The following is a 26,621-nucleotide window of genomic DNA, read 5'->3' on the forward strand; positions in this document are numbered from 1 at the left end:
TACTCACAGATCACCTGTTCACAGAGTTTAAATGGATCTCAGAAGAGCTCCAGGATTATTACAGACCAACGATGGGAAGGGTTACAACAAAATATCAGTATTCTTACAATATAGAACACAAAGTGGATTTGATTTTGGATACATTAACAAACTTCAAAAGGATTGGTCTAAATCTGCCAGTGGAAGAATGTAATTTGATTGCATCATGTACTGGGATGCTGCTGCAGTCTGATCCAGAAAGAATGACGCATCACTGTCTGACATAGCTCTGATAATAGATAAGTAAACTGTAGGATTGCCAAATGAAGAGGTCAAAAAAAATCCCAACAAAAACAAAAGAGCTGATAAAGCAAATTACACCAACAGAATTTGCAGTGCAACATGAACAAAAGAAACCCAAACAAACCCCATTCCTATTACTGATGGGATGCCCCTGTGTCCTACATGGCATCACTGCAAATGGATTTTACAGAGAGTGAAAACTACACAAGCCCACAGTTCTGCATTAACAGCAGCCCACGCAGAATATCTCCACTTGCCAGCTGAGAAACCTTGACCATGTGCCTCCATTTCTATCCACATGATCCCCTAAATCAGCCATGCCTTAAGGTAGATCGCAGTCATGGGTGACAAAACCCAAACCTTTTCTGTTTGCAACAATCCTTGTATTTTCCTCCCAAAGGCAAAGCATGCTAAGGACATTCTTTATATGTCCAGAGGCTAACAGCCTGTCACTCTCTTTACACAATGCACCACGTGTATCTAGGACATAGAAAGGATTATTTAAAACTCTAAAGGAGACATTTATACCCAGTACACTTCCAAAAAAAGGATGGCAAGTTGCTGAAATAACTTATTTAAAACTTTTTCTCAAGTACAGAGTGATAGAATTAGAGTAAAATCATCTAGAAGGGGTTGGAAACACTTTCTCATGAAGTCTTAAACATCACTTCGAGTGACATTAACTTGAGCTACATGTCCCATCGGAGAGCAAGTGTCAGCAAAGTAAATGCATTAGTTAAAGCTTAATAGTAGTTTGGTGTTCAATATACTGAAATATTTAATATGTTTTTTTCCCAAAGTAAACTGTTATTCAGTTTTAATGAAGACATTAACCTGCTTGATTTGTAAGCTTCTGTGGGAAGTCAGTCTAAAACACTGTCACAAGAGGTAGGCAGATGTAACAAGAGCTGTGACAGGAAATCAAGCATATTTTAAATGTTAAAAAAGCAGCCAGACAATAAGTCTCAATATGCTCTTGTTTTCTTTTAGTTTTGTTTATTTTTTGGTAATATGATTTCTGCCCTTTAAAAGATGCCAATTAAGGCTGGCTGTAATGTAGTCTGAAGGTAACTGTGGGCACTGAAATCTACGTGAGACCTCACCAACTATGTTGTAAACAAGGAGTGGTAGGATACAGACTAAAACCAAAAAAAGTTTGGGTCAGATTCTGAACTTCAAGACACTTGCAGTCTCCAGCATTGTAGGATGACAGCTTTAAACTGGAATCCACTGTAACACTTTTAGTCACAGTTTGAATTTTCCAGACTGACTTTGAATACAGTCTACACTTCATGGGAACAGCCGGTCTTGTGAGTTTTCAGCTTGAAATGATAGTGATATAACAAGATGAGCAAAAATGGTGAGACCCCAAGCAATTAAGGTGGGTGTGTACTCTTCCCGAAATGCATATTGGTGGTTTGACAAGGGAGACAAGCTGGCTGCTTTGTTTCACAGTAGCTGTGTTTAGTTCATGCTGTCAAGTGTGGATTCTGACACTTAACAGTATTAATATTGCTATTTCTATTGATATAATTAGCACTTCTATAAATAATAGCTAAGGCTGCCATAGCTAAGTATATTACTGCAATCAGCACCATCAGGCCCTTCTTCGTTACACACCCTCCTGGAAATGCAAGCTGATTGATCTCAACAAGAAGACAGCCACTGAGAATGCTGTTGATTCTAGCGGCCCAGCGAGGAGCAGCTCCCACCACGTAGAAGTCTCTCCTAAACAACTAGTTTGTATGTGTGAGACTAACATTTCTCACCAGTCTTGCACCTGCCAACGTTTGAATGCTATAAATAGGGACTCTTCTTTTCAGCCACACGATAAAAAAACCCTCACACTGAGTTCAGTGGGTGTTATTCATACACTACAATGGGGGAGAAGTCCTACAAATTGTTTTGGAGACAATCTGGAACCCACATTTGAGCTCCTCCTAAACATCACAAAGATTTTATTTATTTACTTAACAGTTATGAAACAGAAAACTGCTTAACAAAACAGATATTGATCCTTTTAACAGAAGAACAGCAGCACCTACCATTTCAATCCCTAATTCCATTCTGGTAAATTTAAAAATAGAGAAGAATGACAGTTTTTCTAGAGGCCCAAACTTCAGGCACTTCCAAGCTGTTTCCCGGAACTTTGCCCTGTTTTTGCTGCACCTAAAACCCGTAACTTCTACACGAGTTTTGACAGTGTTTAATATCTACTTTGAGGTACTTATGCTTAATGACTGCAACTTAAAACCAGCACTGGTGGGAGATGGAAGTGTACAGAACCAGTGGTGGTGGAAATAAAGCCTCAGGGTCTCAAAAGACGCATACAAAAATACAAGCAGTTAAAAATTATCACCAGTTTTGGAAACAGTGGGTATTTTCTGCTTTCTTCATCTTCCATAAAGTGATGTGGGTAAACACTGCACAAAGCTATTCTGAAGGCCAATATTTACAGTGTCTGGAAATAGAAAGTGTTACGTATAAGAAAAGCAGCCTAGATGTCTGACCGGAGTTTGCTACAAAAATGCTTTAAAACTTCCACTTTCTTAAGCTTTAGTCAAACGGATATGCTAAAAGTCATATGGGAAATTAGGCAATTCGTGTGCACTATTACTATTGGGTGGGAGACACACAGTTTTTTGAATCCTGGAAGTTCTTCCAGAAACAGTATTTGCTAGCTGCAGTACTTGAAAACTTAAAATGGTAAAGAGGAGACTACAATTCCAAAGGAGCTTTGAACTCCTCTACTACTAATACAGCTCACTTTGTATGAGGCCAAAGCACTCAGAGAGTACTATGTCTTTCAGCAGTATCAATGCCAAAATCATTCCTGTATAATTCCACTGATGTCACTTCAGTTATTTCAAAGAGGAAATTCATGTCTAAGCCACCTTCTGTTTTCTGATGTAAACCCAGAATAACTACACCAAAGTTTATAAAACTACTGACACTGGCATTTATTGTCAAACCAAACAGCCAATGGAAAAATTGGCACCTACCATCTGAAATTATTACTTTAGATATTATTTATAACCCCGATGGCTGCATTTTGGAATTCTCCATGAACATACCTTTGCAAATATTCGTAATGACAGCACATGGTATTATTCTTGTTGCACAGATAGGAAACAAAGAGTGAGCAATTTTTCCCTAAAGTCAAATATGCTATTCGTGGCAGAGAACTTCATGAGGACAAGTCTTAAGCCAGGAGCCCGGACCAGTAAACAAGTACTTAGTCTTCAATCTGATTTCAAGAAAATATAAGAAGAAATAACTGAATTGGACCCCATATTGGATTTTAAAAATAAGGAATGATGAAGGAATAATTATTTATTTGAATAAGCTGTTAAAGATTCAAAATCAGAACTTTATCTTACAAAGGAAATTTGATAACAAAATGTCTTACTCTGGTATTCCTTGAGGCATCTTTCATTAATATCTGGGAAAACAAGGGTATAATCTGAGATCCATTTATATCAGGAAGCACAAAATGATCTACCCACCAAAATCTTTTTATTTCCTGCTCCCCCTTCTCAGGCCACAACCATGGAACTTCCCAAAGTAACACAGACCTTCCAAAATCACCTCTGGTTGTGAAAACTAGTCAATGGCAACTATTTTCTTATGTTTCAGATATGCTCAATGATTCTTCTCAGTGAATATACTGCCTATGAAAATTGAAGAACTGAATTTTGACTTGCTTGGGTTGCTCTGATACCCAAGATCAAGGGTCAGCATGCCTATGTAAGGGTAAACAAGCAAAGTTTACTAATAGCTGCCAATTTGACACTGTATTTTTTTTGTTTGGTTATCAATAATGTAATGATTTGTGCACACTCTCTGCAATACCTCTCTCTTCAGAGAGCCTAAACTGGTGGTAAGATTTCTTGGGCAATTACAGATGAATTCTGCTTACTTAACATTAATTTGGTACTTCGAGCAAATTAAAAATAATTATTTTTCCCCATAGCATCTTCTACATTAATATCTGCAGTCACTCTGGAATCTTAATGAGCTAAACTTGGTAAATTCTGTCCATTCTTGGCTAGAGGACTGCCTTCTCCTTCATGATACACATGCAATCATTTGGGAACAGTTTGCAAATCTAAAATTCCACCTCGCTTGAAGGGATTTACAGCCTCACATGACAAACTATACTGAACAATACTGAGGCCCTGTGAAAAATAAACAGAAAGAACACACTTATTTTCTAATACCAAGATGGAAATAGTAAGTCTTGAGGGCCGCCTGGAATTTGACCAAGGTTACCCAGCAAGGATCAAATCCTATTTGTCTTAGGCAGGCAGCCCTGCCGAAATCAAATAAGCCTACAGCACAGATCAGTATACTAAGGCTATGGTTTAACCTCTGAGGCATGCTATAAATCCTGTGCCACAAAATAGGTGCTATGGATTAATTTCTAATCCCAAATTATAACTCGTCATTGAAGAGCTGAAAACCCAATTCCCCTCACAGATTTACATAACAAGAACAGAACCATGCTGAGATTTAAGACTTTACTTACAAAATTTCTAACAAAATATTTTCCGGGATACTCAATTCATGCAGTGAGAAATAAATCATGCTGAGGTAACAAACCATACACTATGACATACCACCTTTTTTTTTTTTAATCTTCCTGCATATCTAGTCATTAATTTACCCAATAAATTAATTCCACAAATGGCTCTCCGAGTCATCAGTTTGAATTATCAAGTTTCTGCTGTATTTCCAAAACAATGCCAGGCATGCATGTGCGTAGGAGGGATGGGACAATGAAGCCAATAGGTGCAGCTGTGGCCTGGGAGGCAGAAGGTCTGTTCAAACTCTATCACTCACTGCTTTTTGACATTGGGAAGTCATTTCAGTGCTGTTCAATTCAAAGTCTTTCTAGCATATAATATTTTAGCAACAAAGCCACTCCTCAAACATTTGGAAGGCAGAAACAACCCTTTATGAACTTTGTGAAATCTTATTTTCCCCTGAAAAAATCAGCAACACTGGGGCAAAGGGGTGTGTGCAGCCAGTCTGTTTGGATTTCTGGCCTTTGTATCTTCCCCCCATGTAAAACAGAAAAAAAAATCGACCTTCACAATGCATCTTTATGCATGTACAGGTGAAAGACTACCTCTGTAAATTCAGATCATTAAATGGGCTAGCTGGTATCTCATACATCTGTTCAGGATCTGAACAGTTCTTCACTTTAATACGAATGCTGGCAACCCTGATTTTAAACCAGAGGGCTTAGGTTCCATTCCTAATGTTACATCATAGTAAAACCAAACATTAAATCCTCAGCCAGAAGGATTTTTCTTGTATTTTACTTCTGTGCTACTGCAACAAACAAGATACATTTTAAGACTCAGAAACCATTTCGTTTTGGAAGACACAAGGCATTCATATCTTTAACAACTGACTAGTCACAGATTCCACATGCTATCATAAAGTTTTCTTCTCCTAGAAATGAGGATTTTTTAAAAACACCTACAGATTAAATGATGAGATTTAAAATAATGCTAAAATTTTCTGTAATGTTCTTCCTGCATTACAAATGGACTATTAAATCAGTGAAGTGCCAATCAAATGCTTTTGTACTTTGAAAGAAAGGTTTAAATAACAAAAGCAGTTTTTCAGGCCTCTCTCTCCCTCGGTAGTCAGTGTCACCTATGCACTAATTACAACATATTTACTCGCTTTTCTACTAAGATCACGATTGAATAGATTTTTTTAAGAACATGATTTTTAAGAAAAGTTGCAATCAGAGCCTCGTGGATTCTGCCTCTTATTAATCTAGCTTGTCTAAGAAAAAAGATAATGTTGTGCAGTAAACTTCAAGATATATGACAAGATTGAATAATAACAGCTCTGGATTCAGTTTCCAGCTTTAAAAATCAACTCGCTGCATGACCTCGGGTGAACCATTAATTAACTAGGGCCAAATCCTCTGTGGACTAAACACAATGGAACTAGCCAGTTTATACAAGCCAAAGATCTGGCCCCAAGTTTCCAGAAGTTTTGAATCAGGCTGGCCAAATACTGGAATTTTTGTGCTGTGAAAAAATATTTTGTTCTGTTTCAGAGTAAGAAGTAAAGCTCTCACGTCCTTTGTGGAATAAAAATTCCAATAAATTCCTTTTAAAGGGGGGAAAACAAGGGGGGGGGAAAGGAAAAAAAAAAAAAGGTGGAAGTCTCCAAGGGGAAGATTATAATAACTGTGCTTTCTCCTTGTACGCAGAAAGTAGAATTGACAGAAGTCTGCAAGGCAGGTAGCCATGAACCATCACTTTAATTTCCTGGCCAGAATAATGTAACTTCTTTTTCCCAGTAAAACTGGAACTTTCTTGCAGAAAACTGCAACTTCACAAATACCACATTTTCCAGTGGGGAGTGAAGGATCCTCCCAGTCAGCTCTAATACTGTGTCCTCATTGCATCCTCTGAACAGCTAAAAGAGCTCTTGCCTCTGAGGGGTATTTGTGTGTGTCAGAGAAGGATACAGTACTTTCCTATCACAGATTTATTTTTGTCTTGCAAAGCACCCCGAGACTCAGAGATGCGAAATGGTTCTGCATTTCTACAACCTCAGCCCCATAAATTCCAGAGACATCATTTCTGTATGAGAGCACATCCCAGGCATCCAGAAAGACCCAGGAAGGCGCTCGGATTTCAGAACTGTGATCCAGTAGCTATAGACAATAACAGCTTTTATGGAGATACTTTTTGCTCCTAAATAATTACTCCGCTCGGAGAGCCGAGCTTCAGGCTTTGCACATTAATTTTCTTTACTCGACAGCGAGTCTTACTTTCTCACAATTTCCCATTTGCCATTCAGCATAGAGGGCTCCAAGGCTGACAGGAGGGCTTTTAACCTGAGAAGCACCGACGCGCCCGGCTACAAAAGGAGGCGAAGTCTGGGAACGCGACGGGCAGTGCGGCGGCCCGTTTACTTCTCCACCTGCAAACCCATTTCTTTCCTGCTGACTGACAAACGCCGAGCCCCCTCCCTGCTGACGGGGACACGGAAAGCCGGGCACACGACGCTGTCCCCTCGGCACAGGCAGCTGCCCGGCGCTGGGAGGAAGGACAAGGGACCGATGGCTCGGGAAGCGCGGTGGGACGCGCGGTGCGCTCGGGTGGGACCGCGCTGCCAGAGCCTCCGCAGGGAAAATGGGCAAGAGCTGATTTGCTCCGGGAGCCCTCGGGGACGGCATCAAATCCGAACCAAACCCCAAAAAACCCCAAGCAGCTGAGCTCTGCCGCGCGGGTGGACGAGCAGCTGCTCCCCAGCCCGGCATGCCGGGCACCGGCACTGCCTTTCTCCCGGGGGATAACCCCGACCTGCCCTCTCGGAACCACTGAATCACAAGCTGGGCAAGGTTGGAAGGGGCCACACTGGGTCATCCGCTCCAACCTCTGCTCGAGCGGGGTCATCCCGGAGCACACTGTACGGGATTGTGTCCAGATGGTTCTTGGGCATCTCTTCCCTCCCCGACCCTCGCTCACAAACGAGCGCCGCCAACTTTTCCCAGCGGCGCGGCTGGAGAAGGAGGAGGAGGAGGAGGAGGAGGAGGAGCAGCGCGGGGGGGGGGGGGGTGGACAAGGGGGGGAATGTCGGTGCCAAGTCTCCCTCTCCAGCCGCGCGCACCCTCAGGGGAGCGGCCCCGCCGGCTCCGAAACTTTTTCGGGACGGCGAAAAAACTCCGGGAGGCGGCGGGTGCGAGCCGTTCCCCCTCCAGGACTAGCGGCTCCGTTCCCCCCCGGAATACGAACTCTCCCTCCCCGCCGGGACGCGGGAGCCCCTCGCCCCCCCACCGCCCCTCACCCGCCCCGCCCCGCCTCGCCCCGCCCCTGTGGGCGGAGCACGCCCGGGCCCCGCCCCCGGCCGCGCGCTGACCCCGGAAGCCGGTACCTCTCTCATCTTCCCCTGCCCCGCGCTGGGCGCCGCCGGCTCGCGGCACTTTCAGAGGCGGCCGCCGCCGCCTCGCAGGGCCCCCTCATTGGCCCCCGGCCCCCCCGCCCCGCCGGCCCGCACCCATTGGCTCGCAGCGCCGCCACTCAAGGCGGGCCCCGCCTCCCGCCGCCGTCCGGTCCCGCCCCACTCCTCGCGACTCACGGCTAGTTCTCGATAGGCGAAGCCGGTCCGCTATGCGCCCCTCCTATTGGAGGGCGCAAACGTCGGTCAAACTGGCGGCGCCTCTCATTGGCCGGATTTTAGAACGCTAGGGGGCCGTCTTCGCCGTTCGGGAGCGCTGACTGGCTGGGCGGAGGTGTCAGTCGTGCCGCCACTTCGGTACCGATTGGCCGCCGCGGGCCAGGCAGCAAGTTAGGTTGCGCTCCCCCCCCGCCACGCCCCCCCCCGCCTTCTACGCATTTCTATTTCCCGCTTTATTTATTTATTTTTCTCCATAAACTTAAATGACCCCGGAGGGGGCGGGGCCGGGGCGGGGCCCACCCGGACCGGGCGACCAATGGCAGAGCGGCAGCGGGGCGGGGCCAGCGGCGGCGCGGGCCAACGGGAGCGCGGCAGACGGGCCGCCCTCGGCCAATGGGGCGGCGCCCCCGCCCCCGGCCCCGGCCCCGGCCCAGCCCAGCCCGCGTTGGTGCTGGGGGGGCCGGGCCGGGCCGGGCGCAGGGACCGAGGCGCTGCCGCGGTGTCCCGGGGGCGGGAGCAAGGGACACACGATGGTTTCCTTCCTCGCACGCAGGAGCAGCGGCAGCGCGCCCGCCCCGCAGCCTGCGTGAGGCGCTCACCCCGGGAAGCCAGGGGAAGGCGTTTTCCCAGGAGCGCTTCTCTCGCCCCCGCTCTGGCCCAGGGATCCCTCGGCTGCGCGCTGTGGGGCCTCTGCCCGTAGGGGTGGGGCAGAGAGCCCCTCAGGCAGAGCCCACAGGTGTGCTGGCAGCAGAGGCGGCCTTCCTAGGTGCTGGGCTTGCAGCCAGGTGCGGAGCGTTCTCTGAGCCCCGAGAGCGCTGCTGCCTCCAGGAGGGCCCCGAGGGCAGTGGGCTGTGTCAGCCTCCCTCCTTTCTCATTAAAGGGAAGGCACAGGCCTTGCTTTGTTGAAATACTATTACTGTATAGAATTTCTAAATGTTCTCAACATCTCTTGGGGGCTTTTTGGGTTTTGCTGGTGTTTGTGATTGTAGTCTTGATGTTCTTTCAGAAATCTGCCCATCTGACCTACCTTCCCCTTTTGCATGCTTCCTTCTCACGTCCGATCAAATTAAACTCACACTTTATCTAAATTATTTGCTTACTGTCCTTCCTTCCTGTGCACTACGTTAATTGAGATTTGGTGGTTATCATTCCTCTGAAGAACGCTGAGCTTCCTACTTGCCTTTTTTTCCCCCCAGACTATTCCTCTGTGATCCAGCATAACACTTCTCCAATTCCCTCATCCTAGCGACTGGTTATGTTTGCTTTTCTCTGTTCTTCTGTTAGCATGGATCACCCAATGTAAAGTGACCACCCAATGTAAAGTTACTACCCTTACCCACGTTTCTTCCCATGTTCCCATCACAAGTGTTTATATGTGTCTATTGGAGCCATGCAGGGCAGCACTCCCATTCCAGATGGTTTCTCCATCTTCCATGTCAAAGTTTGTCACCAGTGGTCCAGGAAACGTCCCTTATTGTGGTCCTTCCTGCACAACCACCTGTCCCGTTGCGATGAGCTTGGGTGGTTCCACTACCTGCTTGGAGAAAACTCCTCTGTCCCGTGAGTTGGGGATTGTGGGAGGTCCTTACCAGGACAGGGCCTGGCTTCTTCCCTCTCATCATTCTCAGGGGCTTCTCTTGAAGCAGCCCTCACTCCCTTTGCACATTTCAAAACTGGTGTATAAAAAACAAGGCCATCTCTTTTCCCCCCCTGTTTCCTCCCTGAACAAGGCATTACTTTTATCTTTTTATTCCACTTACATGGGTTACATCTCATCTGGTACTAGAAGAAGGTAGAGACCCCCATCAGACTCAGATCAGTATTGTAGTGAAGCACTAGGATTTTAACCACGGGCATATTCTGACTGCATAACTGCTTCAACATAAGCATATGCTGAGGTTCTGTGCCCAATCAAAGCTTTGATTTCCTTCTCATTTCTTGTGGCCTGTTCTGCATTTTTAAGATGAGACAGAGTGTGAAATAAAATACTCAGAAAAATAATTTCTCTAGGGCATATTCTGTTTGATAATGTCATACCTGGAACTTCATCTGGGCTGTCAAAACAATGTCGCAATGACAGTGAAACTGAGCACACTTCATATACATAAATCTTCCACAGTCTGTAGCTAAGTATCAAGAATGAGCTGAAGGCTCCTGTAGCTGAGCTATTCCACTGAGTGAGAAATGATGTGACCATTAGGGAGCAGATAGCTCCCAGATAGTAACTCCAGGTAACACTGTGTGCAGGTGGCAATTAATTAATACATGGGTGCACATTTATGAGGTGTGCCGTGGAGGGACAGGGCACTGATTTCAAAGAGATGCAGAAGAAGAGGTTCTACTCTTTGAACACCGTTTATTGTCCACCATGGCTCATAAGGCCACATTTCTGGTGGGAATTGCAGTTGTATCAGCGATGCCCAGCATGTTAGTGGTGATTTCGTCACACAAGAGGGAACAGCATTTCCAGTGGTGATGTGGGTCTGCTTCTTTTTGATGCCATCATTAACAATCATAGGATAGTGAGCACACTTTTAAAATTTAGGGTTAGAAATCATGTTACAAACCTGTCAGAAGCTGTGAAGAGAACCAATTGTGTTACTTTCAGGAAGCGATCCAACCAGTAACCTGGTATTTTATATAATTGCTTAGCATGATATAGAAATATAAATCAACTATAGAAGAATTATAGTTAAGAAACTTCCTCCTTGAGGAGGCAAAAAGATGGCATAAGAGGACTAGAGAGGTCAGGCTAAATCACAAGTGAAATAAAAAGCAAAGGAGAAGAGGACAAATCTCATGCTAGGTTATCCAAACACAAGTGTCATACCAAAAGTAAGCCCAGGGAGAAATAGTTCTTCTATAGCCAGTGCCAAGGAGACCCCAGCTGAAATACAGTATTTTATTTCATACACTGCATTTAAAAGAGGTTATAAAGATCAGAGACTAAAATCTTTGAAGTGGCAATGGTAAGGGTCTTAGAAAACAAGGCCTACAAAAGAAGAACAAAGGAACTAGATTTGTTTAGTCTAGAAAAGGGAAGAATGAATGAGGGGAATAGTAAAAAGTTCTGGCGGTAAACTTCTGTGGGTTCAGCACTGTAATAGACTTTGGAGGCCATAGGATTCTTGATGGCGGATGCTTTTAAAATTACAACAGATTGGGATCAACTGCCCTCTGAGCAGTTGCCCCAGGCAGCAAAGCAGGAAGATCGTGAGTGGCATGCTTCGTTGCTGGGACAGGCTGGGAACTGCAACACTGGGAACAGAGCATCTGCAAGAACCAACCCAAACCTCCCCAGGGCTTCCAGCTCCTCCTGAAGACATGATAGCACCAGTCAGCTTCATGGTAGCATGTCACCTCTCTAAGCAGCAGCATGTGCCAGCTCCTTCTTAGCTTTGTTGTTGGATTTCATGGCAAATCCAAGATTACAAATACAGTCAGGACAACACTCTGGAGGCTACCAGGCACTAGGTGTCAGATCCTGCCAAGTGCTGTCTACGCTTGTCCCTACAAGACCTTTCAGGTCTGTCCTAGCATTACATTCTTGTGAGCAGTGGTTTGACTAGAAGAGCACCATAACAAAAGGCCACTCTGTAGATCCACATTTTTGTGCTGCCTGAGCTCAAATCGCATAGGGAACAATTCTTTTCACACCAGTAGAGTTGCAAACAAATGCCTTTATTGGCGGAGTAAAATTGGACTCTTGTAAACAGTAACATTGAAATGCGTTGCGTTTTTGTTGTAGCTCTATGCATGTGAATATCAAATTCCATATAGATGTTTACAGAATTCAAGTTTTGGGGGATGAATTCCCTACCTTAATTGGCAGGAATGAAGAAATAGTCCCTCATCAGGCAGAGCTCATAGTGAAAGCATAAAAAGTCTAATTTATTGCATATTTTCAATATGACTTCATTTTCAAGCATTTTGTGACAATCTGACCTAATATTGCACTGATTCACACAATAGAGCTGTTCTATTGTACTTTAATGACTAGAAATGTAATTTGCTTCCTGTTTAATATTTAAGCCAGCAATAATACCAAAAAGGCTTATTGCTCCTAAGAAAAGATGAAAGGGGCATAACTCTTAAGGTTTTTTTGTGTTCAAAATTTGACCTACTTTAAAAACACTAGAAACTCATGGGAATGGTCCTCAGAATTAAAAATACCAATATAAGATTGTTGCCTGGGAATTTTAAGATACATCACTTCCAGCTCATAGAAAAGCAGAATTTCCTTCCCGAGGGAAATCCAGATAATTCAAAATTAATTTTTGTCCCAAAATACTGAATTAACAGAGTTTTTCCACAGAAAAATGAAGTTCGAAAAGAAAAAAAAAATTCTGAACTTCAGAAGTATTTAATTTGGGTTTGATGAATGTCTTGAAATTTTTCAGTCTGGCTTCGCTGAAGAGGCATCTGTGCCTGTTCCACCTGCCCCCAGTGACTCTCACATGACCAATGCTCTGTGGTCTTGCTTCATTATGCTCCTTGGAGAGAACAGCTCCATTGCCCATTCCACCTTGCCCATACAGCTTTTCCGTGGGGAGCAAGGAAAACAAGTTTTGGTGTAACATGCAGGGAAGAAAACTTGCAAAGGCTGATCTGAAGAGGATAACAGGAAGGTCCATTATCTGAACTGCTACAAAAGTGAGGTATATGGTGGCTCAGACAGGGATGCAGAGCCATGGAAATAAAGCAGCTCAAATGGAGAACAGCACAACTTTCACATGGGTTGCAGTGTTGAATCTGCCCTACTCTTTCCCCCATTAAAGGGTCATTTCCTTTTTATTTGGCATTACTGCACATCCCATTATACTTTTGGATGATCATATTTGGTAGCTCTACCTAGCCTTTCTTTGTCCTCTGTCCCCTCACTTCCTTCTCCCTTTGGAGTCCGCATTCCTCCTTGTTTGGTCTCTTATTGGGGCTGTCTCTATTTCAGGGCCCCGTGAGCTGAGTCCCACACCTACATGGAAAGGAAACCTGAGATCCAAGGCTTCATGAAATTCCTCAGGGACAGAGCCATTTCCAATTATGAACATATTACGAGTAGTTAGATATATACTGTTAAGCCACTGTCATACTTTCACTTGACAGATGGTTATGCTGGTCTCTGCATAAATTTACATTGGTAAATATACATTAAAAAAAACCCCAAACAATGCAAACTATCACAAGAAACATCTGTATTTTGCCAGGCTGGACTAAACTCACTTCTCTAGAAGCACACACAAGAATTACAGGTGTCACTGAAAGGAGGACAGACAGGAGACAAACATTTTCCAATGTTTTGTTTCACTTGGTTTTATCATTAAGAGTGTGGCATCTCTTTTTAAATCATGACATTTTGACAAACGATGCTTTGTGTTACCCTTGGGTGAGAAGAAATGTGAACAGAATAGTTTTGGGCAGTCTGAAAACAGCTTGGGAAGAAGGACTGCTGTGAACTATTCTCAGATCAGTCATTTACTGGCTCCATATATTTGGATAAGATACTCAGTCCTTATCTATATACCAAGGTTGTACTGCTTCAACTTTAGTAAAGCTATACAAACTCCAGTATTAACATGACTATATTGGCATTCAAGTACTTTTATCAGAATAATGTGCTCATGTCGGGCAAATCTTACCACTGTAACACACCTTTGTACCATTAAAACTGTTGGCACAGCAGGGAGCACTGCTATAACAAAAAAGATAAAAATCTCACCCCTTGCTAAAATACTTCTACCTAATACTGAAGTGTGCACAGCCCACCTTTGCTGCCTCACTTTCCTCTGTCTAGGAAAGCCTTTTAGACCTTTCCTTGCAGTGTTTGTGAGCTTTAGTTCCTATCTGCAACAGGGCTTTGCAAAGTCCACATGAAATGTGCCAGGGCTTATTTTTAGCCAGTCACAGAGCTTTTTTAAGTCTCTAAAAAGTGTTTGCAAGAGGTAGCTGTACCCCCAAACACGCCATAGCAGGGGCGTTCAGCTGGGCCTGCTTCCTTTTCCTGTGAAGATTTCACTTGGCATTTGACTCAGACTTTTCTGACAGCTATTTCATGACATATTGGCTGTGCGATTGCCCCTGATATTTCATGCATTAATGTGAAATCCCGTCCTTTTTCTCTGGACTTTTGGAGATTGGCTTCTTTCCCCCACCACCATTAGTCTGACAAGCGAAGGTTAAATCAAGAAGGACAAGAATCTTTCATGTTCAAGGCAAAAATACAGTCAGGCCGTTTTCCCTGCCGCCTTTTACCCGGCAGCTGAGCGGGAAAAAGCCGAATCAAGAGGCTGCCATCTGTGGGAGGAACGAGGGAGGACAGCAGCGCCTCCATCCCTGCCAGCACCTGAGGGGAGTTGGGCAATGTTGGGCTAATTGTTGGTGTAAATGACATCAGCATTTGGCCTAGGATCAGTAACTTCTCTCCGAATAATTTAGTAAGTACAAATATTAAAAATACTTGAAGTTAGACATTAACCAGATGAAATGTTTAGACAGCAATAGTAAAATGCATTTGATCAAGCTTTATGGACTGAAACTCAAACAGAGTTTTATTTAGCAAAAATAATGGGGATGCTGATGCAATTCCTAGTTAATCAAACAGGAAAAATTCAGAAGAAGCTGTCTTTTGAAATTAAAAATATAATTTCCAGGACAGCTCTGGACTTGTTCACAAGAGATTTCCTAATCCACAAATCTATTCTGATGGCTCTTTTCCCACAGGCACTCTCTCTAAGCACCAAGGGCACTGATATTTTCTCCAGGTTCGCTGTTCATTTGGAAGCCATGGAGCAGGATACTCTGCAGCAGGGTTTCTGCCCCATCTTGCCTGCTCAGTCCTGCATTGACTCAGTCGTCTGCTACACGGGAAATGAGAGACTCAGATCCAACATTAGCAGGAAAAGTCTGGATTACCTAGGCCCCAAAAGATGCCTACACTGAACAGGATACATAGGAATGGGATCCTCTAGATTGTCAGGCTCTAAAGGTTTACTTCCATGTGTTTTCCAAGTATATAATTAGAACATAGTTAAACCGATATTATTGGCATAAACCCTGCCTCACCTGCTTTCTTCCAAGCAGGACAGGGTTTAGGCAAGGTGCAGGGACACCAGGACAGCCAGCCTGCCTGTTGGAGGATAGCCTGGGTGCAGGAATCTGGGAGGAAGGGTGAGACCTTCAAGAACCTAACTGGATTTTAAGTGCTGGAGCCTTCCATGAGGCCTGCAATCCCAGTCACCTCCAAAAGCATGGAAGTCCAGCCCAAAGCTGCTTGTTGGTGTCTAAAGAGTGGGTCACATCTGGCTTGAATTTAGCATTTGCTCTTTGTTAGCGCTCTAAAGGCTGTTTAATTGATGCTCAGGCTGTGTGTGCGTGCGTATGTGTATGTATGTATTAAGCAAGAGACAGCTGGTCCTACACAGGCAAGGTTGACTGTTACCCCTGAGGCAAGAGGCCCATGGAAAACAGGGTGGCCAGTGTTTTATTATTGCCCTCTACTATTCTTTGACCTCCACTTGATATATTTTTCCATAACCCTAGGCAGCGAGCTCTCGGTGGGTGGGAAATATCTGTTTGTTATTGTCTGCTAAATGAGGACCTCACTGTGGAATACAGCTTCTGAATACAGACAGATATTACCAACAGGCAATGTAGCCAGCATCTGTCTTAACTGGTCCGTCACCACAGGCAAGGTGGGTATCACCTGAGCCAGGGGAAGCCTGCAATGGGAGTAAAATGCTGTTCCCTTACAATTGTGCCAACACTGACGAAATATGAAAGCCATAACACATATGAAAGCATGGATGATATACATCCCAAGAAGCAATAGCTAGATAGCAGCACACGAAGGTGACCTGCAAACCTCTTGAGAAGGACAGTGGGGAAACAACAGCAATTATGGTCAAAAGAAATAGTGTGAGAAAATGCTGCTTCCAGGCATACCAGAGGCACATACTAGGCACTGGTGTTGCCCTTTCAGTTGCATTTGTTGCTGAAAAGTGAGTGATGTCAGCACATCAAGGGAACATCCAGGAGACTTGTACTTGCATTTCTGACCCTCTAATATTTCTTTGTCATGCAGAACAAAGGAGATCTTGCCTTGCCTGTGGTATCTGATATATGACAATGCTTACAGGATATCAAAGGAGCAACAGTTAGAATGGTTGCAATTGCACCATCAGGGATAAATGAAACAAAGCTATACCAAAATGAACCTGAGAGGCCATTAGCTCAAAGTAAACATAACCTAAAGGGCCATAGGTATTCCCTGATTTCCCTGGAATAGCATCCATCATTTTGCCATGAATTGCTTCAGAATGCAAGTCTTTCTTAGGGAAGCACTGAAAGCACGAGCTGAACGTACCTGATGCAGTATTGCCTAACTGCTTCAGTGGCCTCCGAGGCTTTAGCTTGGGAGGAATTACAAGCGTTCTGTTCCTCTCCAGGGGACATTAACTCTGGAACATAATGCTAGGCATTAAATTACAAAGCATATAATCATTGCACTGCTAATCAACTCATGCTCATACTAGAATTCTTACTTATTCCTTACACCTTCCCAGATCCCACAAGCTCATGTTGCTTTCTTCTCAGCTGTCGAATTTGGGCTGACAATACACGAGCCCTGTCGGAGTGGTGGCAGGACAAAAAAGTTTGGCATTTTGAAAACTGAAAGTAAAGAGATGAAACAAACTTGACTATAAAAATATATCACGTGACCTAGTGACCTCAAGATTGTATTTATTGTCACATTTAATTTTGGTAAACGTGTATCTTTAAGATTAGAGTCAACACAGTCAATGTCTAGTCTGCTGCACTGTCGATAAAAATCCAAGACGCTTTTTAAAGGGACTGTGTCTAGCTGCCTGTGAGTTTCACGGTGATGAAGGGCCCTGATAGTGCAGAATATTGTTCATGAGGCTGAGAACCAGGACATGCAGATACTGCTTGTTTGTGCCATGCACTTGCTCGGGGTTTTTGGACAAATTATTTATTTGTTGTTTCTTTCACCACCACAACCGCCCCCCCCCCCCCCCCCCACAACAGAAAGTAGTAATAACAATATTCCTAACTACTACACAAAAAATTAAAAGCATAAAGGAAGAGGGGTAGAGTTATTACTCACAATATCGACTATCATTAATCTAGGATAATGAGTAAGTACAATTGGTGGTATAGTGGACATTACTGTACTAGCAGTAATGGAGTGAGATTGGACTGTGTTAAGGTTAGAGAGCTATAAAAATGTTAACTTTCTTACTGCTTCCAAAAATAAGCTTGTGTCTCTCTGGACAGCTGACAGCACTTGCTCAATCTAGTGACAATGCTGAAGTGACAAGTCTCAACCCTGGCTTGCTCCCTCATTTCTGTTCACATTAGGTTAGGACCTAGAGGGTTGCAAGACACTATGCTGCCTGATTGCTGAATGATGTCATCCCCAATCACTTATATATCATGTTTCTGGGGAACTGAATCATTTCCCTTTTTGTGCTCTTTCTGATGAAGAGGAACTGGAACTAAACACTTTTGCCTTTCATAGTCTCTAGCTAGTAGTATCTGGCATGGGAGCCAGTTATATTGAGCAGACTGTGCTGGAACTTCACATTTCAACCAGAAACACTTAGAAATTATGGTGCTTGCATCCCATCTAGTGGAGGGATCAGATGAATTCATCAGCTGCTTGTTGCTAAGTAAGCACATACTTCTGCTGTGAGTGTAGGAGCAGAGCTATCAGCCTCGTCAGGATGCAGGCAGTTCACACAGCACACTCACAGTGGTGATTCACCCCATGCAGAATGGATTGGGTGCATTTCTTGACATAAAATTAAGCCTGAAAGTTTACCCTGATGTCAGACATTTGCACTAGGAAGGAACAACTGGCTACCTTTAACTGTGGGCAACAGCTTTGCTGCCCCAGGGCATCAGCATGAGAACCAGCTGTAATTTCTGAGTTGCCGCCAATGATTAAAACTAATTAGCCATTTTGAGGCTAGCAAACACTTTGCAATTCCCTCTGAATCCCCCTACAGCCCCATAAGGATCATAATCCAACATGAAAAAACTTTCATCTGCTTCATAGGCAGGATGAGAGAGTGAGATGTCTTTTCTTCCTCCATGGAAGAGGCTGCAGAGCCAAAACCTGTTCAGTTGTCCTAACCTGAAAGAAGGCACTGTTCACCAATAGGTCAGGTGAGCAGGGCATGTCACAAACCACCCTAGTGACAGCAGGCTGAACCATCTGTACAGATCTCTATAGATTATTTTGACTTGCACTGAAATAATTGGGGGGTGATTTCTGACAGGTTTGAAAATGAGCTTGAGTGGCTCCTGCTTGAGAAGAGTTCATTCTGCCAGCCCCTGAGCCTCATTCCCCCTGCAGCTGCACAGTGCAGAGCTCAGCTGCCTGCCACCAGGCAGACATCTGCTGTTGGTGCCACACGCAGGCATTTCCCACCCTGCATCTCAGCATCTGGGAATCTCAACTGCCAGGACAAAAGAGTTACTCCCAAACAGAGGAAGGGCTGCCCCTTCCTGCTCTTTTGCTGCTTTAATAGAGCCTATCAGGCCACCTCTCCGTAGAACCATGAGTCTTGCTTTTACACAGAGAAAGCCTGTGGACATGGAATGGTATGTATGCAAGTGAGCACACAAGATAGGTGAGCATGCCACCCTTCTGACACATCACCCACTGCCAGCTGGTGAAAGCCTATTTCATAGATCAAGCACAGATTTCAGCTGAAAGAATTTCTTATGTATAACGAGAGTGTTAGAAGGGGATTGTTCATTCCTCCTCATCTTCATACTTAGTGATCACCTGCAAGTTAAAATGCTGTTTCTGTATACAACAAAAATACAATGCCTTCTCGTACCTGGCAGTGCCTCCAGCCTTTGCACAAACAGATGCAAATCATGCTTTTTTAGTATGAAAATAAGTGCACTAGATGGCAGTGTTCCTTTTGGATCACTGCAGAGCCACTGCTCCACCATGATCACCTCATTCAGAAAGCAAGGCCCTAACAAGTGTTGACATTGTCATTCCCAGGGTATTCTTCCAAATTTTGGGGTTCCAAACTTGGTGTCTTTCCAAGGTGAAAAACTGCATCTTTGAGTCCCTTCTGCCATTGCCTCTTACGAAAGTTTTGTGTTCAGTTGTGCACTGTTGCTTCTTGCTGTTGAGCCCTCAGAGCTAGCACTGGACCAAAGGGTGGTTGTGTTCCTGCACACAGGGGCTATAGCTCATATATTCCTTAATCTTATTCAGACTGAGTTTAAACAGTAAGTTTTACAGCAATTTCTCAGTACAAGCTTTGATCTGTTGTCTGTATTGCACTCCGGATTCATTGTAAGAGAAGGTGCTTTGTTGATGTACTAATATGAATCCGAAAATGTAGAGTAACACATGGCTTTCCGGAAGCCAAGGAGATATTAACTCTGGGAGATGCTGGGAATGCTTTGAATCAGCACACCTTACTAAGGAAAAACTTAATCTAACTACAGATTGGGAGAGGAGTAAGTAATTTTGACAGCTTTGTATTTGAGCTTGCTCTGTCCACTCACAAGTGGGCAAGAGATACATTGGGATTGCTCACATCTAGTGATAAATTTAACTTCAGCCAGCTCTCTCAACTGTGCTGGTCACCCCCTTTTGTCCTCAAAGTAATACTCCAACTGATTTAACAACTTTTTTAGGAGAGAAAGCAACTGTAAACTGCACTCCAGCTGAGGTTGAAAGGATGGTGAGGGTTGAGAGCAGATCAGAGAAAGAAAAGAGGTAAAGAGCAAAAAGTGTTCAAACTGTATTGGTTGACTTCTAACTCCTCATAATGCAGGAATGCAAGAAGGCAATCATTTAGAAAGAAAGCCTGATGGTAGGGTTAAACAGCTCCCAAATGGCTGAAGGACAGCAATCCTGTCACCATAGACTCTTCTATAAAGTGGAAGGTAGAGCAGCTTCCTTGGTAGTGAATCCCTGGGAAGCCCCAGCATTGCACTGCTATGTATGGCAGAGCTACATCTCCCCTTCGGTGCCTGCACTCGGCCCATTTCTGCACACGCTGGAGGAAGACATAGGAAATTAGCCCAGTCCTCATCCCTACACAACTGATCTGTGGGGACAACACAAGCATTTCCTTTCCAGTAGACCTGAGCTGAGTTCCAGACCCTTTCACCTATAGGAGGAAAACTGATCTGGTGTAGCTTTTACCCTGGCTCTGGGTTCAGAGTTCAGTCCAGGCAATTATGTGTAAGTGGAGGATATGAAGACTTTTTTTTTTTTTTTTTTTTCAAACGAACAATATTTTTTTTTTTAAATAATGTTTCCTTTTAAAATGCCTCTCCACTGACCACTTGGATGGATGGAAACCCACCAAAGCTTTTTGGGTACCATACCTTGCCACCAATCCTGTATGGCTCATCAGATGACCTGCCTGGACTGCATTTTTTGGGAGCTTGTAATCTACATCCTGATGCCACATCTTGGCAGGAAGCTATGGTGTCCTTCTGGTGGCAGAAACACCAGCCCCTGTGGGGTAGTTTGGTAGCAAACATGGCTTTGTGTCCAAGAGAGGGCAGCATTCTCCCTCTGCTGGGGAGGTGGGGAGGAGGGAGCTGCCTGACCACATATCTCTTTCTACGAAAAGACGTGCTTTGTCAGATGGCATTTCAGAACAGACTTTCAATTTAAGACTTTGTACATCTGTTTAGGGAGATAACTACTGATTTTACACCTTAGATTTGCTAGGGACAATTTATCACACACCTGTAAGTAAAATCCAAGACAATTCTTGGTGTGCCATCCTCAGCTGCCATTCCTGCCTTTATTCCAGCAAGAAGGCATGGCAGTCTCCTGGTAAGCAGCATCCCTCCACAGGTGGTGGCACAGTGGGAAAGGCAACTGCATCTCTATTTCAGAACATATAGCTTTATGCTTCAAGGTGGTGGTGGAGGAGGGGAGGTGGAAGAGAAGAACAAGTGGGCAGATGCCTACACTTTTGTTACTGTTTTATATTCTTGCATAGGTTATACCAAAACTGGACCTCAGAAAGACCAGCCAGTTAACATAAGGGGAGACTCCAGACCTTTTCAGTGGTTTGCATACCAAATGGAGCCCTCTGTTTCTTAGAGCTGCATCTTCTCCAGTTACCTGGATAATCCACCCAGGTGGGTACATTGATGCTCATACTCTCTGTACATCTGGCAGCCTTCAAGCTCTGAGCTCCTGATGATCTCAGTGGAGTTGTGGTGCAGCTAAGAAAAATCCAACCTGTGCTGCAGCGAGGGAGAAAAATACACAAAAGCCTTTCCCTTCCCAGGTTCCTTCTGCAACAGGTGAGAAGGAAAGAGCCACACTGCTGCACCACTCCCTGAAGTAAAGGGGACCGATCACAGAAGGGTTCCCCATCACTAGCATACTTGGGAAAAGAAATGTTCCACCAGCATTTAATTTCAGAGCTGCATTTCAGAGCTCCTGTGGTATGCTTCTTATTGGCCTAATTAACAAGCTTGAAAGACTAGGAGTCACATAGTTCATATGTAAAACAGATGGTAGACAGGACATCAATAAAGCTCTTCTAGATTATGCTGGGAAAAAAAAAAAAAAAAAAAAAAAAAAAAAAAAAACAAAAAAAAAACCACCAGAAGTTTTCCTTGAAATAGTTTCAAGGAAATGGCATTTGATTTACAGCCCTAATATGGCATATTATTTATACTGTTGCAAACCTTTATGAATGTGAGCTTCTCACTGAAGATGAGTTTAACTACAGCAGTGGATGAGGGTGGCTTGGATGTAGTGCTTAGAACACTGAGTCATTGTTCTAGAGAAGAAAGTCTTACTGCAATCTCTGCTATTGACCTGACATGCAGCACTTCACCTCACCCTGCTGCCAGCCTATTTTAAAAATAGGAATACTTCCTTTATATTATGCTTTGAGATCCTTTTAAGCTACATATGATTAATTATCCTAACAGAGAGAAGAAATTTGAGGGTTATTAGAAGTTCAAATCCTTCAGTTTCTGAGTACTGCTATATTTAAGTTGGCAAGTGTTTTCACCATTTTGATTAGAAAAATTTCAAAGGAAAGGCAGGACGAGCCACTCTGCACCGATGCACTCAAACACTGCACAGTTCACAGAATCATCTCTGACTCAGTCTAATCCTTCCATGGATCCACATGGAAGGACTTAGGCCCTGAATATACACGTGAGAGCCAGCAACATTGGCATTTGTCAGGCTGTACTGGGGACATACAGTTCCCAGTACAGTCCCCCAATTTAGTTCATAAATTTAAGATTAGCAGAAGTCAAAGCACCATGCCATAGACAGCAGGAAGGATCCAAAGAGCAGTGAAAAGATATGATTTTGGATAAGAATGCCCTAGCCACTAGACTGTGCCCAAGGGCCAGGCACCAGTTTGTTCTGTGTACTAGCTCTTACTGTCACATCTCCACCACAACCATTTACACTCCCAACAGTAAACAAGTACTAGGATGTGAGCACATGCTACACTTCCATTTATATTTACTGGAACAGACATGGCTCTCAGCTTCACTGTCACTGTGACATTGGATGCTGGATTCAAGCATGAAGAGGAAATCTCTCTGGGACAACTACAGTCACTGTATAACAAACCTAGCATGGAAACCCAGTGGAAACCATGAAATGTGAGTTTAGCAAAAGCTTGGTCTGATCTATTGACCAGGCCTATTGAAAGACAACTGGTAGCTGAAAAGCAACTGGGAGCATTCAGAGCTTGGTCTGATGGAAAGCTGAGTATGAGCAGAATAGTGCTTTCTGCAGGCTGTGCATGCTGGGGTCACAGGGGATGCTGGATGTGCTCTTTGTTCTGGGGGAAGAAAAGACCCCACACTCAGCTGTCTGTCTTTACCTGAAGCTCTGACCCTGACTGATTTTCACAGAAAAATGGAAGAGGCACACCACACCCAATTAATTCACTCTTGTACCAGTTGTGCCAATGGTCAGAACAGAGGTTATTTGATATGCTGGTCTCCTGTGAAGCATTGAGACGTGAGGATTTGCAGCTCTCAGGCCTGTTTCAGTGGGAAGCAAAGATGTCTGGTCTGTTGAAAGCAAATGGAATCAGTAATTTTCCTGTATTTCTTAAATGGGTAAAGGGACCCAACTCATTCAAGCCACAGGGAGGCCCATTAATATCCAATAAGCTTTTGGCAGAATACAGAGCAGTAGTAAAACATTTGCCAGAAGGACTGAAATGCAGACTTGGGACTAGGCAGATCCAGTAATAGGCTGGAACAGCTATAGTGGCAATTAGATAGAAGTGCATAGATCTAAAAATGCAATTCAATACCCCTAATCTCCTTTCCCATCATACACCCCCCTCCCCTGTTCACCAAGACTGTAGGCCTCAAGTCCATGGATCCCTTTAGCCCAGAGGATGTTCACAGTGCTGCTTGTGCAAAGCTATGGGCTTGATAAGCCCCTCCACAGACAAGTCCATCCTACTGCTTTCTTCATAGAGGGAATGAGCAGTGGGAACACATCTGCATTCCTGTGTAGGTAACACCTGCACATCATGGATTTCCAAACTTAGCTTTGCTTCTCTGTGTGCCTGATGGGAGCACCTCTGTGCTGAGTTCCTACCTCTCCCTACCTGGAGCTGAAGTAGTAGGTAAAAACCACTTAAACCTGGATTCCCCCACATTATGCACAACTGCTGACTATGGTCCTGTTCTAGAGAGGCTCCCCTCAGGATGCATTAAGGGACAAGAATTGCTTGCTTATTCCTTTGACAAGCACAGCAATACACACCTGCAAACAGAAGAGGATCTGAGAGCTATGCATATGTAAGATGGGCTCTGCTGACTGCCACAAGTTATTTGTCTCTCAGTAAAAACAGAGGGACTGTCTTCTTTGGGGCCATGGAGGAACTGTTTGCATTTCTCTTAAACTCCCTCCTACCCTTGTCTTTTTGTTTCCTGACATGAGACAAACCAGTCCAGCCCTTAAACCAACACACCTGCAGAAGCTCCATGCTCAGTATTGAGGGATCAGCAAGCTCCACAACACAGTATTCCTGCTGTTACTCCCACACAGTCAAATCCCTCTCTCAGAGCAGCAAGTCCTAGACAAGCAGATGGGCCTCACTGTGTGTAATGACTGTGTGGGCAGGGACGAGGACTTGCTCAGCCCAGAACTTCCCAGTTGCCTGGGTTTTGCCAGTTGCCAGCTGACCCTGAGCTATGCCCTTGCTTAATGAGCAGCTTTCTGCTCTTTCTGTGCCATTTATCTTCCCTCAGACACTGCACAGGGAGCCTAAGCCAGGAGCCTGGGCTCCAAGGGCCACAACAGCTAAGCACTGCAGCACCAACATCCTTATGGGATGTCATGGGCAGAATGGAAGCTTCAGAGAAGGTTTACTAGGGAGACCGTCCCATTGAATCATGAGCTGCAAAAATTATCCCCTTACTTTCTAAACTCCTTCTCAGGGATAAGTCTGTGGTGCAGATAAATACAATCTTAGTCCAAGGCTTGGGCAACATTTTATGTCTAAAGCATTAGGGAGGTGTAATTGATCCTGACTGTGACTTTGTCCTGCAGGAATAAGGATAGCAACCCAAATGTATTTACATAAATAAAATAAATTATTGTTTTAAATTCATCAAAATGATTAGACCAAAATATATTAATCAGAATTATTTACTACAAAGTACAGGATAGCTAAAACTGCCAATATAGGGCACTATTTGAGGAAGCAAAATAATTATTAGCGATTGATGTCACTCACCCATACCAATGACAGTGGGCAAATCTCACAGAGGAGTAACCTTAAGAGACAACTCCATGTCATGCAGGAACCTCCACACACACTCCAAGAAGGGATATTTTAGAAGACTATACTGTTAAAAAGTGGGACTGGGCTTTTATAGTGCAAAGTGAATATCAGTTATGTCTTCAGGCCAGCTATGGCAACTTAACAGCTTTCCATAAGTTATTAACACTATCAATACTTGATCAGATCAATACTATCAATACTCACCAGAGCCAGTGCCAGTTCCTGTCAGGAAGCAATGTTCTTCCTCAGAGTGTTTAACTTTGGGATTGATGAGCCAGGCTGGTCTCAGCATTCTTCAACACTAAAAGCAGCATGAACCCCAATCTCTCTGTGCAGCTAGTAACTTTTGCAAATAGGGTAAACTCTGAGCTGTTTTACCCACACCTAGGCAGGGCAGCCTCCTACACAGGATCCAGATCTGCTCCGTGGTAGACCACATGGTCTGGTGACTAAAGCACAGACTCAGGCATCAGTTTTGCCTGCTGGTTCCAATATTGACATCTTGTGTTGTTAGCTAATACTTCCAGACAAAAAGGACATCGATGGCTTATTGCTCGAGCATGCCTAGCACTTAGGGGAAGGCTATTCTCTCAGTGAGTACTCCCAGCCTCCTGCATCAGCCCAGGCAGTTCCTGGTTTAGTAACATTTCTTCACATGTTTTCACTTCCACTCACCTTTCATTATAATTACTGAACTTTATTTTAAAATAAGATCTCTGGTGTAATGGTGGTTCATCAGTTGCAAGCAGCAATACCCCTTCTGTTCCTCAGAAGATATTTGTAGCACCTAATTCTTATCTGTGGAATGCCATCTTTCCCCAGTCCAAAATTCTCCCTGAGGTTCTATAGGAAGCCATGTTGCTCATCTTGCAGCGTGGCTACTTCCAAAGCAGAACACTTACTCAACAGTTTTAACACTATAAAATTTCAGATAAAAGCTGACAAATAACACATTGAAGTAAAAGGAAAGGTGTAGATTTGTAGTGCCAGTGCTTTATAAGAGACCTACAGGAATCAATGACTGTACATGGTCAGGAACTCCATTTTAGGTTTCATGCAAGAGATGGCACTGTTAGCACCAGCAATTTATTTAGAATTAGGAGGAAGTGTATGTGGGAGGGGACTGATGTATTTTTAAAGGTAGATTACAAACATTAATATCAGAGAGATATTTTTGTTTCTGTTTTGATTAACAGAAGGCTATTAATTTTTCTCTGCAGAAAGACTCATGCATTCCATGGCAAGCATATTGATATTTCACTAAGACATAGGAAACAGAAAAAAGAATCAACTAGAAAAGGAAACCCACAAATCCAATGCCAACCAAGCTAGGAATGTTTCTTATTCAATTAAGAATTTATTTTTCTCTCCCCCAATGAA

At 44.0% G+C, this 26,621-nt stretch overlaps 1 protein-coding gene across 3 annotated transcripts in view; it reads right to left on the reverse strand.

Moving 5' to 3' along the window:
- ZBTB20 (zinc finger and BTB domain containing 20) overlaps positions 1-8,534 on the reverse strand; it is a 482,085-nt gene extending 473,551 nt beyond the window's left edge. The window contains exon 1 of one of the 3 annotated variants that reach the window (XM_068181101.1): positions 8,398-8,534. The gene's annotated coding sequence lies outside the window, so the exon portion shown is untranslated. Of the gene's footprint in view, positions 1-7; positions 4,685-8,193; positions 8,286-8,397 lie in introns of those variants that run through there. The other 2 variants (XM_068181100.1, XM_068181103.1) reach the window with 2 other exon arrangements.
- Between the last annotated feature and the right edge of the window lie 18,087 nt (positions 8,535-26,621).

The sequence above is a fragment of the Anomalospiza imberbis genome, chromosome 2 (genome assembly GCF_031753505.1).
Source record: "Anomalospiza imberbis isolate Cuckoo-Finch-1a 21T00152 chromosome 2, ASM3175350v1, whole genome shotgun sequence".
Lineage (NCBI taxonomy): Eukaryota > Metazoa > Chordata > Aves > Passeriformes > Viduidae > Anomalospiza > Anomalospiza imberbis.